Source organism: Dermacentor andersoni, chromosome 4, assembly GCF_023375885.2.
Source record: "Dermacentor andersoni chromosome 4, qqDerAnde1_hic_scaffold, whole genome shotgun sequence".
In the NCBI taxonomy this organism is placed as follows: Eukaryota; Metazoa; Arthropoda; class Arachnida; order Ixodida; family Ixodidae; genus Dermacentor; species Dermacentor andersoni.
Window position 1 is genome coordinate 116,214,978 of NC_092817.1, and position 19,111 is coordinate 116,234,088.

The 19,111-nt window shown below is 43.6% G+C and overlaps 1 long non-coding RNA gene across 1 annotated transcript; it reads right to left on the reverse strand.

The window, feature by feature from the left end:
- Positions 1 to 255: 255 nt before the first annotated feature.
- Positions 256 to 18,644, reverse strand: LOC129386443 (uncharacterized). Its single transcript, XR_008613822.2, has 3 exons — positions 18,555 to 18,644; positions 15,287 to 15,385; positions 256 to 525 (listed from the first exon to the last, which is right to left on the reverse strand). It is a non-coding gene; the product is annotated as an uncharacterized lncRNA (long non-coding RNA).
- Positions 18,645 to 19,111: the final 467 nt, after the last annotated feature.

Sequence of the window (19,111 nt, forward strand, 5' to 3'; positions counted from 1 at the left end):
GTATACTATTTGTTCTTTCAATGCGTAAGTCTCAGGCCAGCAGCCAGCCCATCTCTAGAAGTAGTAGAGCTGGGAGTGGTGTTCTGTGCGGCACTTTTCGGAAAGGCGGCGACGACGACGACGATGACGACGATGACGACGACGACGACGACGACGACAACAAGAACAAGAACAAGAACAAGAACAAGAACAACAACAACAACAACAACAACTGCAGCAGGAAAGTTGAAGGAAGAGACAAGGAAAACGTAGGTTGGAAACAGTTTTATTGCATGCTGAGGTGTAAAGTGAGGTAATTCTAGAAGTAGACCACAGCGTTAAAAGTGGGCACCATGAAAATTCAGTGCAGAGAGAGAATAAGCGTGATTAAAACAGAAACAACTTTTCCCATCTTTGAAAGTCCTCTTTGACACCATCAGTTTCCGAAACGTTGACAAAGTCATGACCAGGGGTTAGGCGGAACGTCCGTGAACCGAAATGCACTCATACAGTTCCTTGCGAATCACTTAAGTTGTCCCTTGTAGGCTGGTACATGAAAAAAAGAAAGCGGCTTTAAGCAATTGAAAGATATCTGTTCAATACAATACAATACAATACAATACAATACAATACAATACAATACAATACAATACAATACAATACAATACAATACACTTTATACCCAAGCATCGAACACCGAATTCTGAAGCATCTTCTTGGCTTTGCAGGTTAGTTAGTATTTCTAAGGTTTCTTAGAATATCGACTGCCCCACTGCTGCCCATGCCTTATTGTAAGTGAGCGCTTGACTTATAACAATGGCTACCTGCGTAGAACTAGCTAGATGGATTGACAGATGGAAGACTTCTACAAGGATCATTGCAAAGTGATTGTGAAAAAAATGATGAATGAAATTGTCATCGTGTGAGCCAATTATCTCGACAATGAAAGCGGAAGTCGAAGCCAACTTCATGAGTTTTGATATGCCTAACTGTTTTGTCGAGGAATTTAGAGCCGGAAATATCAGTCTAACCACTGCCAACAAAGAAGTGAAAATTCAAAGTGAGGTATGGTGAACGCGGGTAGGGTACCTGAAACAACATTCAAGAATAAATAACTTTAAACTTAAGGGAAGTGCCTGTTTCCACGGCGACACTTCTTCAGTCATCATGAAAGTGTAAGGGGTAAAATAACTTGCCGCATTGGAGATGACATTGAAGCATTACATCTTGTTCCAACGAAGTCTGGAACTAGCAAGAACACAATTGCTTGCTTTTGCGGCAGGTCAAAGAAAAAAGAATGCCTAATTAAAGCACGCAAATTAAATTTCAAACCGAAAACTCTTGGCCTTTCTGGAGTCCTTCCAAAGCCAGTCTATGTGAATGACCACTTAGGTGCTTAGAATAATAAGCTGCTCGCTGAGGCATTGTAGCTAAAAAAGGAGAAAGATAGGCGATTGCTGTGGATGGACAACTGCCAGATAAAAGCAGGAAGGAAGACTGAAAGCTCCGTGTTTCGCATATTCTGCGAGGGGCCTATCAGTGTTCCGTTAGTCTACAGAAACTTTTTAGTAGTGTAAGTCTGAATCTGATTTACCATGTCTTTCTATTTTTCCGTCAACAAATTGAAGTGCTTTGTGAGCGACCCATGCCTATCCGCTATTCACTTTTATGCTGAAAGTGTAAGAAAAAGTTATATTGAAATTTAGCCTGCTTAAACATCACTTAAACACCATTCTCTTATAGCTGCTTTTGCGAGACTTGGCTATCTACAGACGATAAAGATTTGTAAGAGCTTCCGTCGTATTTGTCTGAGTAAGGTTTTCGACAGCCCAAAGCTATGATGGCGTCATTATCTTGGTGTCTTTAAATTTGTGCACAAACGAACACATGATATAAACATCTTCGTGCCAAACTATCATTCAGTGTGTATTGAATTAGATGATACGCCATTGCCGCAAGATGCTATGTAGAGGTTGTATTTATCGATCACCATTGGCACGAGAACCAATACTTTGTATAAACCTGAACAGCGTCCTTAGTACCATATCTCTTAAAAAAGGCCGTTTTAATAATTAGCGACATCAAAATAAACATACTACACCATAACAATACTCGCTCTATAGATTTCGCCAATTGTCTGCTTGGTTTTGGCTTTGAATCGATTATCACTCTTCCAACCGCATTACACGTGGATCTAACGGCAAACTAATCGGCCCTACCTGTATGTTTTTAATCACCTATTCCATCTGCAGTGTGGTATCTTAAGAGTTACCGTTACTGACCACTATCTCAGTTTCCTTCGAATTCTCTACCACTAGCCACTAAAGACAGCCGCTAAAGAATTCTATAAAGTACAATTATTAAGGAGGAGGTCATTACCCGCATTGATGATTTAGATTGGCCCAGAGTAGATTCACAAAGCGAAGCTTACATTGTTTTTAACAAATTTGTCTCTTCAACACAAAAGTATTGTCGAGTCCACATGCATCGTGAAATGCAGAAGAAACATCCCTGCTTCGCATACCTCCTGGCTAATTAACGGCCTTTTGAAGAGCATGCATAAAAACGTCCTCTACAAAAAAATCAATGTAGTAAGGGTAATCAATGAAGAAAAATCAAACAGTGGCCTCCTGACGTTATACTAAAAGCTAGCTAGAGTTTACTCTACCATACTTAAAAAGAATACTTAGGGACACCAAGCGGAAATATAAGTACAAAACTTTGGAAGTTGGTAGTGGCTTAAAGAAACAACGGAAAATTATTAACTCCTTCCTAAACATAATTACTGTGCATTCACTGGTAAAGGAACTAAGATCCTCTGAAGTCATACATAATAAACGCCTATACATTGTTACCGCTTTTAACGAATTCTGTTACTCTAAAAGCTGATGTCCACTGGTCACTCCCGAACAACCATTTCAGCGGTCTTTACGGTCACTATACGTTTTGTGATCTGGGGAAGTTATTATAATATTTTTGCGTGGGAAGACGCAGACCAGAAGCTATATGCAAGTATATTGACAAGTGAATACGCAGCGCTTGGCCAAAAGGCAACAGCCCGCGCTAGCCTGTAATCGCTGTCTTCGTCTTTACACCGTTGGTTTCTTCATCGTAACTACTTGTCCGTAGCACTACTTCCGGCGGTAAAAGCACCGTCCCGGTACCACCAAAAGCCGTGCTCGGAAGCAGTGTAGTAGGCCTTAAGCCTGCAGATGGGCGCGACATCACTGGATGACCGGGTAAGGGGGACGTAGGACTGACGGGAGCGATTACGTAATTCACTGGCGTCGCCTGGCGGAGCACTCGGCAGGGCCCCGTGTATCGGTGAAGGAGCTCCCCTGAAAGTCGGACATGACAAGGGGGTGACCACAGAAGCACGAGCGCACCAGGAAAAAACTGTGCGTCATGGTGGTGGGCGTTGTTCAGACACTCCTCAGTGGTTTGCGATGACGTCAGTCTAGCATGGTCAAGTTGCCGTGCGTGGTCGGCCAGGGCGATGGCGTCGCGCGCATACTCGCTTGTTGAGGCCGCAGTAGGAAGTGCAGTATAAAGGGGCAAGGTCAGTTGGCAACCATACAAAAGACAAAATGGGGGAATATCTGGCAATGTCATGCCAAGAATTATAGGTGAATGTAACGTAAAGAAGGGCAACGTCCAAGTCATGGTGGTCCTTCGAAACGTACATATATAGCATATTTGTGAGGGTACGGTTGAATGACTGCGTCAGTCCAATCGTTTGAGGATGGTCTTCGTTAGCTTGTATTGAGTGGAACAGGAACGCAGAATATCGGCGATAACTTTTAACAAAACGTTAGGATCATAAATGAGTAAGCAGCTGTCGCCGTGCGCTATGCAGCAATATAATGTCATGCAAGAGAAAGTTTGCGAGGTCAGTGGCGCAATTGGTTGGCAGAGCCCGTGTGATGCTGTAGGGGGTGGTGTAATCACTTGCAACGGCTTCCAATTTATTCCCAGAGAATGGCGTGGGAAAGGGGCCGCGAATATCTAATCCAACAGGGAAGAATGGTTTCCCAGGGACAGTGATCAGCTGGCGATGACCGGCAGGTAGCACCTGAGGCGTTTTCCGACGCTGGCAGGTGTCACAGGCAGCAACATAGCGTTGAACGGAGCAAGCGAGACCGGGCTTGCCGAGAAGCGGTGGTGGACGCGTTCGTGCGTGCGAGATACCCCAAGATGTCTTTCGGTCGGTGTATCATGGAGCTCAAAGGTCATCATAGTCCGTTGTAGATGTTTTGGCACGACAAGAAGATTAGAACCGCCAGGGAGGAAGTTATTTCGGTAGTGACTGCCACCATGGAGGATGTATCGGCGAAGAGATGCGTTGGTATGTGAACAGTGCTGACTCTCGATGAGTACTCAAACCGATAGTTCCAGGTACTGCTCATCGGCGATGTTAGCGAAGGAAGACAGAGAGAAAATGCCGTTGGCGGTGCTGCAGTCGGCGTCCTGAGGCTCGTTGATGAGGTAGCAATACATGCAATCAGCGTTCTTGTGGAGATCGCCACGTTTCTTAAATGACACAGCACGAATATTCTTGTAGGTGTAATATCCACCGAACAAGTCGTCCTGTAGGGTCTTTCGGTGAGCACAACTAGCAAAGCGCGTGATGGTCTGTGACGACTGAAAAGAATCGGCCATATATGTATGGATGGAACTTCGCAATCGCCCAAACTAGTGACAGACACTCACGCTCAGTGATGGAATAGTTGCGCTCGGAGCTTAGGAAGGGCCAGCTTGCGTGAGCGATAACACAGTCGCTGCCGGGCTGGCGTTGTGCTAGTACTGCACCGATTACGTGGCGTTGGCGTCTGTAAGGACTTCGGTAGGCGCAGAAGGATAGAAATGGGCCAGAACGGCCGGCCTTGTGAGGAGGCCGATTAGATGCGAGAACGCAGAAGCCTTGCTATCGCCCCACTTGAAAGGGGCGGCTTTATTCAAAAGCTCGGTTAGTGGTCGTGCCATCGCCGAGATACTTTTCACAAAGCGACGGAAGTACAAGCAAAGGCCGATGAAGCTGCGCACATCCTTTACACTTCGGAACAGGAAAGTGCGTAACGGCATGGATTTTGCCTGGGTGCGGTGGCACTCCATTCCCATTAACGAGATGACCAAGCGCGGTAATCTTGCGACAGCCAAAGTGACACTCTCATCGATTGAGTTTCATACCGCCTCGACGAAAAAGGTTGAGGATTGCTGAGTGGCGTAGAGGTGCATCGAGAATCTTGGGGAGAATAGTATAACGTCGTTCAAGAAGCACAGGCATGTGGACCTCTTCAAGTCATGAAGAAGCGAGCCGATCATGTGCTGAAATGTGGCCGGAGCGTTATATAGACTGAATGGCATCACTTTGAATTAATAAAGACCATCATGTGTAACAAAGGCCGTTTTCTCGCGGCGTCCACGGTAGTCTGCCAGTAGCCGCAGCGATGGTCAATAGATGAGAAATAGCGAGCACCGTGGAGCACCGTCATCAGTGCGAGGTAGGTTGACCGTCCTTCTTGCAAATCTGTTAAGGTGCCGAAAATCCACGCATAATCGCCATGAGGCATCTTTCTTTTTCACCGGGAGAACAAGTGACATGCATGGACTACACGAAGGTTCAATAATGTTCTTGGCAAACATCTAGGAACTTCCATGTGTATAACTTGACGCTCAGCCGGCGACATTCGATACGAGCGGCGGCGAATAGGAGGGAAATCGCCGGTATTTACGCCAAGCCTAACAGCTGTAGTTTGGGCTAAAGGACGCTCGTTAAAGTAAAAAAAAAAATTCGCGGAATGAAAGCAGAACGCGCTAGAGCTCATGAGTTTGTTCGGACGCAAAGTCTGGCGCAATAATTTTTGTAAGTCAGCGGTGGTACAAGTTGCAGGCTGCGATGGTAGAGTAGGCTCGGTTTAACTGTATTGTACTAAAATAGAAGCTACTGAGTAATCCTCGAAGGAGCAAAGCTAGGCCACAGACATCCTGCGCGGCAGCACTCGTGTCGTAAAGCCAAAATTAATTACATGCAGGCAGGCGCAATTCGCCGTAATAGGTTAAACTGTATGAGGTACTGTGATACCGTGTCCAAGGAGAATGTATTGCTTTGGAGTCGCGATATAGTCACCGACATGCAGTGGTGGGGAGGACACAAAGTCAGCGTAAGTCAGTGCCGAAGGTGGCAAGCGAACGACGTCTGGGGGGTGGCTCAGTGGGATCCAGAACAGGCAGGTCAAGGGGTAGAGTACTGGCTGAACAGTCGATGAGAGCAGAATGCGTGAGAAGTCCAGACCGAGAATAATGTCGTGGGGACAGTGGGATATGACGGTGAAGAGAACGATAGTGGAGCTATCGGCGGAGAAACTCGGGCGGCACACTTACCAATTACGGGAGCTGTTCCGTCATCGGTGACACGGGCAATAGGCGTCGTGGCTGTGTAATTATTTTCTTCAGACGGTTACGAAGGCCAGCGTCAGCGCTTATGACAGATATATGCGCCCCAGTGTCAATAGGAGCAGGCACAGGAACGCCGCCGACTTGCACTTCAAGAAGGTTCATATGGGTGAGCAGCGTCAATAGAGGATTTGGTGGCGTGGGGAGCAATGCAGTGTCACCTCGCGGCGCTGTATCGTGCAGTTTTCCGGCTGGGAGAGTCCGTACGGAGTAGGGGAACATGGCCGACGGGGCTATGGCGAGCGAGATTCTCGGCGTAGGGGCGAAGGCGACCGTGAGTAAGGTGGTTCGGTGCAGTAGATTCAGTGGCGGCATTATGAGACCGTGCAACACAAGGATGAGAAAGGCCGGTTGGGCGAGTGTAGCCAATATAGGAGGTCTGGGCTGAGGAACGCCAGCGAGTGCGCCAATGGCGAGAAGTGTGCCAGATCCGAAGGCAGTGAAAACAAATAGGCTTGTCGTCAGCAGTGCACCATTCAGACGGGTTGTGGAAACGTAGTGGGTAATTACATGAAGGACGGGGGCAAGGATCCGGCCGGGCGTCAAGGCGATGGGCTGAGTAGAGGGAGTGAAGGCCCACGTTGGCGAACTCTTGGCGGACAACTGGCTGGATAAGGGAAGCCATGACTGCAGGTGTGACGAAGGAGCTGGATTTGAAGGCACTTGGTTAGGCGTCCTCAGTCTCTCGCCGCGACAACACAGCAAGTGTTGCTGGGACGGCGAGCATCGGCACATGAAGATGTTGCCGCGGTGTTTGGTAGCCGGGCAAACTTTTAGTCGATTCGTCAGCTTTTTGCGAGTTCCAGGTGGCAGCACTCTTGACTCCTTGGTGACTACGTCCACCGTTGTCATATTGTTGAAGATGAGCAAGGGGAAGGCGTCATCCGTGATACGTTTGAGAACATCAGAATCCTCGTGTTGCTCAGTCATGTGTGCGCCAACTTTAGATTAGAGATTAGATTATGGGGTTTTACGTGCCAAAACCACTTTCTGATTATGAGGCACGCCGTAGTGGGGGAATCCGGAAATTTCGACCACCTGGGGTTCTTTAACGTGTACCTAAATCTAAGTACACGGGTGTTTTCGCATTTCGCCCCCATCGAAATGCGGCCGCCGTGACCGGGATTCGATCCCGTGACCTCGTGCTCAGCAGCCTAACACCATAGCCACTGAGCAACCACGGCGGGTGCGCGAACTTTGCGGCACAGAGCCAAGAAGTCTTGTATGTACGTTACGTAAGGCTCTGTTGACATCGCCGCGTGGCTGGATAACGTGTTCTTTGCGCCAAATCGGTGACGAGAAGGTTTGCCGAACGAGCATTTCTACTTTTATTTAAGCGGATTGCAACTGGCGAGCTCATCTTCGTGCGTCTTAAACCATACTCGAGGTGTGCCACCAAGGTAAAATGCTACGTTGGCTAGCATGAGAGTAGGGTCCCACCGGTTACTGGTACTGAGGCGTTTGTACAGGCTGATCCAGTCGTCAACATCTTCCCCATCTTTCACAGAGAAATTCCAGGATCATGCGGATCGCAGAGTGCGATGTACGTCGTTGGAGTGGCAGCAGGTGTCAGAGCCGGTTGAGTCGAGTTGACGTCTCCACAAGCTATGATGGAAGGTTCAACGTACCATCCACTCCGAAGCTCCGCAACGAGGACAGGGAACGGCCACCTCCAAGTAATATGTTAAGTGGGAACACGTTGACCAGAAGCTATATACAAGTATATTTACAAGTGAACATGCTATGATTGGCCAAAAGGCAACAGCCCACTGCTGCTGCTGATGAAGATGGCCTCATACCATGGCTCAAACATTGAGACACTGGCCTAGAATTGTGTGCTGAAACTTATATTTAATGTATTGAAGTATTGTCTACTCGTCAAAAAAAGATCATTAAAAATTATTTGTATAGTTGATTGGATGCAACCGCAAGCGGCATGAAACACGTCCCTGTTGCTAAAACCTAGAATTGACGCACCCAGAGTTAGCATTATTTCTGTTGATAAGATTAACTCTAATTTAGCAAGCGGAACTTGTGGAAGTCTGTTTGTTAATAATTTGTATGGGCGACACAATAAAAAATAGTGATTCAGGGATTCTGTTTCTTGCTAGCCTCTAATCGTCACCGTCGTTTTTACACCACTGACCTCTTCCTCATCGGCTACTGGCCCGTAGCAACGTGATCTATTGTTTGATATTTCAAGGCAGCCAGCCCAGGTCTCGATGATACGCATTCAGTAAATATAAAACTATTAGCTCATCCCATTGCTGTGCCTCTGTCCTAGAAAATAAATTTATTGTTTGAAATAGGAATGCTTGCGACAGAACCTTAACATAGCTAAAATTATTCCTGTATATAAAAGGGAGGACAACATTAGCATTGCGAAATAGCGTAAAATAGCAATAGTAGTGATCCTAAATATTGAGCAGAAGATGTATTGAGGGTGAATATGTAATGAAGCGCCTTATGAAATACTTTTCCAAATTAAGCGTTTTATCCCCTAGTCAATTTGGTGGCTTGCACAAGGGATACTCTGCTGATCTTGCCTTGCTTTGTTTTACGAACAGAAGTAAAAGTCGTATAGACGAAGGTAACTATACTGGATCCGTTTTCATTGGCCTTTCTGAAGCATTCTACTCGATCACCTACAGTAGCCATATTTTCTGCAATCGGCATTGTCAGCCCCACCTTATCACTCACTAAGGCTATTTATCTAACAGTCAACAAGCCGTGTACATGAATTCAGCGCTCTCTGAATTTATTCCAACTAACAAAGAAGAGCATCAAGGTTAAATACTGGGCCCTTATATTATTCTTTCTTTGTATAAATAACATCCCTAACTGCCTTGTGGAAGCTGAAGCTTTTTTGTACGCAGACGGCACCACAATCCTTGCTACCGACTGGGCTATCGATACTTTGAGTACTAAATTAAATACTAAATTACGGAACATTTTAAACGCGTACCGACGTATCCGTCTTGACGTTAAACCTTCTAAAACGTATTTCATTTTGTGTCATTTCAGTCAAAAATCTCTATCATCCATTCCCTCAATTAATTTCCGCCACTATATTGTTCATGCTGTTTCTGAGTGCTCATTTATAGGAGGGATATGGGACTCGAACTTAATATGCGCAAAGCATATCGTTACCTTAAAACGTAACTGAACCCCTGGCATCAGAATATTACTGAAGGGCCGATCGTATCTTAATACATCAACCTTGCTTGCACTCTACTGTGTATTTATTCAAAACCACATTAATTCTTGTATAACAACATGAGGGAATACTCATATGATGTATTTAACTCCGCTACGACATTTACAAAACAAAGTTATTGGAAGCTTAGCCTTTAAAATTTTCCGTCGTTATGCTTCGATGCTGCTTCGGGAACACATAATACTAGCAACCTCATTAAATATACTTTTTTGATCGGCTTGTTCAAGGTATTTAACGGCCGGCCACCTTCCCGTAAACATTCAATGTAAGTAATCCCTCGTTAACACAAATAATACTAGATTCCCTCCTCATAACAATTTTCTTGCATCAATGATACCAACTAATTATAGAAAACACACTCATTATCATTTTGGTATAATTTTCCCTTAGATATTATGTTGTCGGCATCGTTACGTGCCTTTATTATTTTTTTCTGTTTGGTAGCGAACTTGTGATATATGCTGCATTTTATTCTACTTGTTTTTGCCATATTCATGCTTATGTGTGTTGCCCTTTTATCTATTTTTACGAGTTGCCTAATCAATGACCTATTTAATATTTAGTTGGCCTATTTTGTTACTATATGTATTGTAATTTCACACACTTCCAATACTAGGGTGTAGTGTAAGTTTGCATTTCTTTTTTTTTTGCTGCTCATCACATAAAGGAGGTCCCCATAAAGCTTTACTTTCTCAGACTTCCTCCTGCATATTTCTTTATGAATGTGAACAATTAACTATCCTGAATAAACTGAAACTAATACTGAAGCAAGATTGCTTCAAAGGCTGAGTTTACGATTGCAAGAAGTTGCTGTGCGTTCTGGTGAAGCAGGCACTATAACGAGCACCTTTCACTCACACTTCCTCTAAGATGAGTATAACAGTTGCCTTGGTATACTCCTCTCAAATGATGGAGGAAGTGTGAATGACAGGCGCGCTTCACGGCTGCTTGCAATATGCTAGTTGCACTGGTACACTGGAAGCCGCCGTGAACTGTCGCATAGAATGCTACTGATCAGATCAGATTAGATCCCCACCACTACAAATACCGCAAATGACAACAACCATGCCAACTGAGAACTAATCAGTATGTCACACTGATTGCACAGATATTTGATGACGCGGTTGAGTCGAACAATTAAGCAGCCTTGCTGGACGTTTATGGAGCCACAAAATTTTAAATTAGTTGGGTGAAAATCTAAATTGTGCTGAACAACATTTTAATCGAGCAAGTCAAGCTTTACATCATGTTTGCTGCTTTGGCGGCCTTGACTGCGTTTCATGCAGCTTTGAAGATTTACAATATAATAATGGCATTAAGTGCTTTTAACGCTACGTACTCGGTTATCAACTACCACCATCAAGAATATGCGGCAGCGAGAGTCAAGGAGCACTTAACCGATGCAACCTCCGTGCATCGATGTATTTGGCTGTCACCTTCAGTTGATTGTGGTTTGGGGACGTGAAAGAATGGTGCAGTGGCAGGTTGTGTTTTCTCTGGTCAAGTTTATAAAACCGGCTCGTTCTTCTTGCAATTAGCGGATTGGGTCACGTAGGGAGCGCATTTTTTAATATTTATCGCTATGGTTGTGAAATGTCTAAACAACACGAGGTGAAAATTCCAGTACTAGTCTTTTGGCAAACATAAAACAGTGACCAGGAAGTGGTGAGAATGACGAAACTCGCTCTCTGCTAGTCAGGGTGGGACAAAAATTATTTGTTCATGTGCTTGCCTAGGATGGATGGATTCTATACGCAGTAGAGGAGATACGTTGGTTGAGTTCGCGGAGTTAAATGAATTGCAAATATAGCGAATATCCTTTTCCGGAAGCGCAATGATGAGAAGTGGATAGAAAAAGAGCGCTACCAGTGATACAGGACTGAAACAGGTTTTACATTCTGTGGCGATCCAGGTGTTGGGTATAACATGGAATTTTTGATAGGATAAAGGGCAGTAATCACAAGAATGATCAAATAACTTGTAACATAATAGCTGGGCTCTGCATCACACACATTTTAGAGAAGAAAAGGGTATCAATCAGTCCTGAACCGGCCAACGTAGTAGAATTTAGGGCAGAAGCGGCAAATATCAGGCTAGTACTCGTTGACAAATGTGAAGTCTTGGAACAGGTGTATGAGGATGGGTCAAGTGTAATAAATGAGGCATAAACTACGTAAAATAATTTCAGACGCAACAATCAAAGTTTGTTATAAGGCACGAAGAGAGCCAACATATAAGCTCCTCCAAGTGACATAGTAACTAATAAATACAGAAACGAAGGAACGTGATAATGCCAATATTTAGAGATTAGATTGAATTGACTGAATGGTAAAAATTATTATATAAGAGGAAAATTGATGTAATTTGAAATGAGAACACTGGAAAGGTGAACGAAGAAGTGCGTAACGAAGGAATATGAATTTAGGTAGAATGATTCATGGCATTGACAGAAGCGAGGTGTAGGAAGTCAGAGACAGGCAGGGTGAAGTCAACATTTATTTGGGTGGTTTAATCATAATGATATATTGAATCGTACTGTTAGCAATCTTGCCCAATTCAACGTATTTGCGAAGGAGAAAACAGGTCATGCCTATATCTATACGGACAATGCCAAAAGAGCCTTGAAAGATATTTGCAAGTGAAACGCGATAGGAGAATAGGCGTGAAAATCTACCGTTTAAATATTGGCGCGGCTATTGTGCGCGAAAGGTCGTGACCCTAATTCCACAAAACCTCATGACTTCAGATCTACTGGGAAATTAGAAAAAGGGCGATATAATGTAAACCATAACAAGTGAAAAATAAAATAACTTGGGAATTATAGGCGAATTACCTTGTTTTTAGAAATATAGAATGTATTTGTTGAGGAAATACTAATACTGAGTTCATTCGGCGCAGCACTTGACTTCACTAAGCCAGGGAACAATCTAGCCACCATCTAGACACAATTTAACCGCAATATTTTGCAATATTTTACAAAGGTTCACATCTATCTCATCATAGGGTTTTTGATAAGTATGGCTCTTACGAAGAAACAAGATTGTGGAAAGATGGAAACGAGATCGCATTGACTCCTTGAAAGACAACGAACAGTGAAGTGTTCCGAAGAATGAATTCTTCTTGTGACGGCTTTTGAAGAAGCCAGAATTCCTGCTTAGATAAGACAAGGCAATAAAGCAGTATATTGTAGATGGACACGCCGAAGTGATTCCTGAGAAATATTATATTACATGCTGCACAGAGAAGTGCTGACAGAAGACAACTTAAAGACAGCACTTGGAATTGTTTTTGACACCTCCTCTTCAGTTTTCAGCTTTGCTTCACTAACTGAGGGCCTGAACATATGAGGAAACTTGAAGCCTGTAGTTCTAGAGCTTTTACTACTACTTCAGTGCAATTGCATAGGATTAGATGCTGATGTATAAAAGTATTTCTTGCAAATTGGTGTTCAAGAAAAGAACAGCGGCGCCTTCCTTTTCCTTTGGTACTCGTATATGTGTGTCAGATTTGAGTAGGATCGTCTGTAAGAGTGGCGCATGACTCATGTCCCATTGAAGCCACGTGAATTTGTTTTCTCCTGTCAGCTACTATTCAACATCATCTGGATAAAATCGTCGAAGACGACAAGATGATCCAAGATCAGTTGACATCATCATTTTAAGTAGACCAATCGCTTACTGGCTTGGACTGCAAACAATATGCTTTGAATTTCTATACAAGCAAGGTAACGCCATCAAGTTAGACGCTGGAATGACTAAAAGAAAGCCCACTGACTTTTTTCTGCTTGCAAGAAAGTTCAATAAAACCAAAAAAGAACAAGCAAAAGTCTTCAACCAGGTTCTAATACTGCCGCCTAAAAAGCGAGAAATATTTCACATAGCATGGAGTGAAGATGACAGATTCCACGCGAACGTCAATTGTGAACTTTTCGCTATAAATAGGACGCTTATGAAACGTTGAGTTCTTCAAGTAGTCTACGATCCCCTGGTACTACGATCTACGATCCCTTGGGTCTAATTTGCCCTTTTGACGCAAGAAGAAAATTCGTTTTTAAAGAAATATCGATCAACAGATTTGGATGGAAATCTATTTGTGGAGAAACAAGAACTGAAATGGGTCACTTAGACTAGCCACCTGCAGAGCTTCAACGACTTTAGCGCTTGCCGCTACCTATTTTTGACAAATGAAGGCCAGCAACAAAAATTCGCCCCACACATGTTCTGTGATACTAGTTATAATACCTACGGTGTTGTTGTCTATGTTCACTTGAAAAAGAAGGTGCCACTATTCCGACAAATTTTTTGCTTAGTAAGGCTAGAGTTGCACCCACCAAGAAGTTAAAAGTGCCAAATGTCGAACTGACATCGACTCACTAGATGCAGCTAGGTTGGATCTTAGGACACAAGAATTGGGAAACATTCGTCGGGAAGAGAGTTTCTAAAATTCCAGAAATCATCAATCCTAAATTGTGGAGGTACCGCGCAGGAGAAGCAAATTTGGCAGACATGCTGACTCGACAGAGCTAATGAAATTTCAAGCAGCACAGTCTGGTGGTAAGGACCCCGTCGGTTGCGCTGAGGGGAAGTTGTTTGGCCACAAGATATTCTATAGGGTCACGATTCCTCACCAACAACAGTTGTTCATGTTATAATTTGAACCTTTCACATGCACATCGAATACGTATTGAGAATTACAGCTACCTCAAGAAGGTCCTCACGATAGCCAGATGGATACTACGTTTCAGGAAGGAAGCTGATACAACGCTAAAGATAGCTTGTCAATGGCTGAGACTGAAGCTACAGAACACTCGTTAATGAAATTATAAGAAGCAAAATACTACAGTTCCGAGGAACTTATACCTTCAGGAGCGAAGATGGACTGAGCTTTGGCCAAGCTTTCGCCAGTTATTGATGACAGACAATTAAATAACTGAAGCCGATCACCAAATTTCTCCACAAAAAAGCAGACGAAATGTTCCGCTGTATTAGTATCAAACATTCCTTCCGCGGATCTCATCATCATAGCTACTCATATGTAGAAGATGCATTAGTGAGTCTGAACGTAAAAATTATCTATCTATCTATCTATCTATCTATCTATCTATCTATCTATCTATCTATCTATCTATCTATCTATCTATCTATCTATCTATCTATCTATCTATCTATCTATCTATCTATCTATCTATCTATCTATCTATCTATCTATCTATCTATCTATCTATCTATCTATCTATCTATCTATCTATCTATCTATCTATCTATCTATCTATCTATCTATCTATCTATCTATCTATCTATCTATCTATCTATCTGTCTATCTATCTATCTATCTATCTATCTATCTATCTATCTATCTATCTATCTATCTATCTATCTATCTGTCCGTCCGTGCGTCCGTCCGTGCGTCCGTCCGTCCGTCCGTCTGTCTGTCTGTCTGTCTGTCTGTCTGTCTGTCTGTCTGTCTGTCTGTCTGTCTGTCTGTCTGTCTTAGACAAATTATGTCAATTTTCCCTCTTTACTGCTTAGACCTGGGGGCATGATGAAGGATATATATCTGGGAAAGTTAACAATTTCTCACAATCGCAAAGAGAAAGAAAAATATAACTTGAGCAAGATGCAAGATAGATGCACTCACTACAGGAGCAGCTGCACTCGAAGCCCCCGTTGCACTGGAGGTTATAGGGTGTTTGGCATACTGTTGTCCAGCGATTACGACAAGGATCCGTAGACGGGGCTAGGAATATAAAAAAACGTGATGATGAAGAAGCATACATGGGCCGTGGGATCAAAAATTTCAAGACTGTTTCTATTTAATAAAAATATTTTTATATGCGCAATTAAACACTGTCAACCTTGAAATAGTTTCACTGCGCCGCAATAGAGCTCTTCCAGAATTCCTGCCACTGAGCGAATATATGTCCTAGAAGTCTTTTAGAAGACTTGTCAGAATGGTAACATTTGAGCTGGGTTGTTTGTCAGAGGAGAGTAAATTAAGCGGGAGCCTCATCTGACGGGTAGGTCAGAAGAGTAGAATAATGTAAACGCTTTGAAAGTTGAAATCACATGTTAAAATTAATGTAATAATAGTAGAAAAAATGAAAAATCGATAGCTGAAAGTCTGAGCAGCGGTGAAAGGGTCGTTATTATTGCATATTCAACTCGTAGCTAATAGCCATTATGGGGCATTGGTCATGAAATGGGTGAATTATTCCATGTTATAGCCCCGACTAACGTTTGCAAATTGTTATTAAAGTACGTGCTGTTGAAAGGTGAAAAATGCATGTTAAAAAGAAATCGGTAATTATAGGAAGAATCAATAATGATTGTTTGAAAAGTGCACAAAAACGGAACAGATACAAATTAAAAAGGACCATTCGGTTGGACTCCATAATACATTCCTGGACTGTGATGCAAAGGTGGCGAACCAGGACGTAACGGCACGAAGCGAGTACAGGCGCAAAAACTTGCTAACGCTGCGAATGCTTCACCATTTGGGTGAGACTACAACTTTTTATTGCGATTAGCATTCTTTGCCTACTTCAGCCATTTCGAGGCCGGTCATTCGTCCGTCTGTCCGTTTGTCCACCCACTTACCCATCCATCCATCCATCCATCCATCCATCCGTCCATCCATCCATCCATCCATCCATCCATCCATCCATCCATCCATCCATGCACCCGTCCGTCCGTCCGTCCGTCCATCCATCCATCCATCCATCCATCCATCCATCCATCCATCCATCCATCCATCCATCCATCCATCCATCCATCCATCCATCCATCCATCTCTTACGCCGACCCAGTAAACCAAGTTGTCTACCAGCTTTGGTACAAGGTCTAGTCGTGCTCACTCCGGCTTTGTGATCTCGTAATGCCGTCGTCGTCACGCCTTCGACGCCGACGCAGTGGCTCAAGTGGTGTAACAGCTTAGGTTGCTAGGTACTTGATCATTGTAATAATGTTGTCGCGTTGGTTCATTGCATCGTCGTCATTCCAGCTTTGTCATCGGGCTCTTGTCATGCCGTTGTGGTCTTGCCATCCTCATCATACTGTTGTCATGCATTCATTGTCACACCACCGTCGTGATGCCTTTATGGTCCTTCCATCGCCATCCATCAAGCTTCGTCATCCGATTCTCGTGATGCCGTCATGTTCACGCCACCGTTGTCATACGGGCTCAATGATACAGTCGTCGTCACTCTATTGTGGTCATATGATTGTCGTCATCCCAATGGTCTCATACCGTTCTCATGCCATTGTCGTCATACTGTATTTTTCATCATGTCTGCGAACCTGCGAGATTTAAATTTCTTAAGAGTCCCTCAAATAGGAGAGGGAGGGGGAAGTATGGCACACATGTTTAAGAACTTTGCCCTCAGCACACACTTTTTCTGGATATACATACGCGCTTTATTATTGATTTATATTCAGACGCAAAACTCAAGCAGCAGCAAACATGTGACAGCATAGCCTGGCAATCAATTTATTGTCCTGAGATCGCATTAACCTTTTCAGGAAATTTGCTGCGGCCGATTTCGTACGTTTCAAGAACTATTCTGAATAAACTTGTTTAAGGAAAGTACCGCAATAGTATACGACGCTTTCACTGTCTCAAGAGGACGGCGCCAGTGCCACATAGTTCCTTTTTTGCATGTTTTCTTCTGCAAGTTTGCATTACCCCGTCAATTAAACTTTCAAAACTTTGTTCGAAAAAGAACTGATTTTTCGTAGAACATGACACAACAATAGGAAAATTGTTGAACGAGCCCAAGATCGTAAGCTTTGAGAAAGCTTCGGGAAGGTTGTCAGATATATGTCTTTGTATTTGCTGTCATACCGTCGTTGTGATGCCGTCTCGGTCGTTGAGTCGTCGTCATTCTAACTTCGTCATCCGACTCACCATGTCGTCGTCGCACCATCGATTTCACAAAATCGTTATGCCATTTTCCTCGTGCCCTTTGTCTTGACCCTGTTGATTTACCATTGTCGTGACCTCAGTAACGTCATTCCATTGTGATCATAGCGGCGTCGTACTGATTTCGTAGTTCGATTGACATCAATCTTCCTTCGTCATTCTATCGTAATTATTCTGTCGTCAATCAGTCGTGATAACGCCGCCGTTGTCAGTGATCGTTGTCATTGTGTCATCGTTAGACAGGCGCTAGCTTGCATTTCTTGTCATACCGTCGTGGTCGATCGTGCCATCGTCCTTACTGCAGCTTCGTCATCCGAGTTTCGTCATGCCGCCATCATCACACAATCATTGTCATGCAATTTCCTGAATAATGATCACGCAATTGTCGGCACAAACATGTGTCCTCCCATTGTACTCATACCGCTGTCATACCATACAAAAAATGAGGCGTTCGGTTACAGCTACGGTGGTGACGGTTGTCCCCAGTCCGGAATGACAGCCAGTGATACTAACTGCGATGGCGGCGGATATGTTTCACATCCATCGTCAGGGGCTCCAGATGGTTTTTCGAGGGAAGCGGCAGGGGTGGGGCTCATATGACTCTTGCACATTTCTTTGTTGCTGTGAAACCAAGGCTTAATTTTATATGCTAAGGCTATCCGGGGAAGCAGAACGTGTGAGGTAATGTGCAGGACTTTGATATTATACTGTCAACGAACGGAGCTATCTTGAGGCTTTTTCCAACCGGCGTGGGACTAGATGTTCTGCGCATGAATCAGCTGTAAAGGTGCTGTGTGGGAATTACAAGAAATGTTAACGTTTCTTTGAATGTAAAGGCGTAATTAGATGAAAAGGTATTCAGTTAAACCAATATAGTAAAAGAGAAATCTTACACTAAAATAGATAAATCTGAGGACAAAATAAATTTGCTAGAGATCGTAATATGACGGGGTGTGTTAACCGTTGCAAGAACGCTGAAAATTCTTACTGCAATCGAATATTGACGTGTTACGGTATCTTTTTAAGCAGTTGGGTTGGTTGACTGGGTGGCATTCTCTTTTCTGTCCGTCACATGTGTCATCTGGAACAAAAATAAATTATTAAAGACTGCCGCTCCGTGCTCACGCTGATAAAGAATAGTGAAGGATCGGCGTTATAAGAGCGCCGCACAATAATACTGCATTGTATGGTAAAATGCTGTACAATGTTTATCTGAAAAGAGCATAAGAATACTGCCTTCGGAGCTTCTAGTACACAGTAATTCTACCTGAGCTTCTATTGGTATTGTATCACAAATACAATATAGCCATCCAGTTTCTGGGTGTTAAAAAATAGAAGCGTCAGCAAAGTGCATGAGAGGCGCAGCGAGGTCTATATTTAAGAATAGCATCAAATAGACGCGGTACAGTCTTGTTACGGCAATAAAATTCGGAAAGGTATTTCATGTGCTACTTAGTATCCGTCTCAAGCGTGCAGAAAAAAAAAAGACTGGGTTATTGGCGTGCTTAGAATACGCCCATTGTCTCTAAGTAATATCTACATGGT